A 1,532-nucleotide genomic window follows, 5' to 3' on the forward strand; every position below is an offset into this window, starting at 1 on the left:
ATTAGAAGAAGAAGAGATTTAAATAAGACGAAGTAGCAGCAGCAGTAGAAGCAGAAGCAATGGTGGAAGTAGTAGAAGTAGACTGCAAAGAAGAAGAACCAGAATCATTGCATGATGCATTGTACTAACATTGAGGCTGTGTTCACCAAAGAAAACGTTTCTGTGGACTGATAAGTGACGTTGTTACGAGGCACCGAGGTTAAAAGAACAGTAAAACAAGAGGCGAAGCCTTCAAGGCTCACGTAAGAAATAGACAAACAGTAACACAAACTCAATCACTCCGTCACACATACACACCCACACACACAGTAAGCTTAGGTGACACTGTGCAAGAAAGAGAGACACTAGATCTAGATCTGTCTGTCTGCATGTAGCCTACTTACAGGGACACGACTGCCAAATAGTCTCGGCCCGCTCAAAATAACAATGACCGAGACCACACACACCACGCGAGAGAGAAAGACTACAGGGAGGCATGCCGTCATGATGCATTAATTGACGTCAAACACTTTTGACCGTGACGTAATCTTATGCGAGCTTTATCCATAGTCTTGGATAACCACTCACACAATCATAGACTCGGAAATGTTAAAGTTTCTACCACAGACATACACACGCACAAACACACACACACACACACACACACACGCACACACACACGCACAAACGCACAGACAGACAAAGTTACGATCGCATAGGCTACACTTCGTGAGCCAACAACACAACAGGGGCTGCACGGTTCTTCTCGGAAGAGATTGCCCTAATTCCCCTTCATTTATTTTCACAGACCTAACCGTGTTTAAACTGTTTGTTAATCTGCAAGACAGATGTGAGTATGGCAACATGTCCAACCTGTACGCTGTCAAAGGCAACAGGGTCGATTTTGGGGCAGGGTGTACACTCCTTTTTAGTGCTTATTTCGTAAAAATGTCGGTAAAACAGTTCGGTTTCGGGAAGGGAATATGTTGCCAAAGATCACCATTGCCTTAAAATTAATGTTTGAATGTTCAGTTATTGAATGTTTAAACGTTGTATTTGGGTAATCCGATTACAAACTGTAAATTCCCCAAGTACTCAATCTATGTTTTTGCTTTGTCTTTTTTTGGTTTTTTTTAAGTAGCAAAAGATCTGAGTTCCTAAATCCCCATATGTTTTTCTTTTTGAAGGTGCTTGGCTAAGCGCAAATATTGTTCACATATATGACGATGAACTTAATCGGGACTATGGCGAGAGTAAAAGGTGTGCGCAGGGCACGCGTTCTCGCGTTTACATCGATTTAATTGATTAGAATAGTTAAGGGAATTTAAGACCCAGTTTCATTTTCAGCCTTACAGCTGTGTATTAAGTACAGCACAGCGAATTTCTCTCAGACCTTTTAAGGTTAACTTTGCCAGAAAACTTATATTTCTCCAAAATTGCAACTTAAACTACTTTTAAGTTGGAGAAATTGTCAAATCCAATTGATGTGAAAACACTTAAACCTGAACTGTGGGCAGTTAAAAACAGAAACGTTGGACTGAGACTTATGTAAG

This window comes from Littorina saxatilis, linkage group LG3, assembly GCF_037325665.1.
Source record: "Littorina saxatilis isolate snail1 linkage group LG3, US_GU_Lsax_2.0, whole genome shotgun sequence".
Lineage (NCBI taxonomy): Eukaryota > Metazoa > Mollusca > Gastropoda > Littorinimorpha > Littorinidae > Littorina > Littorina saxatilis.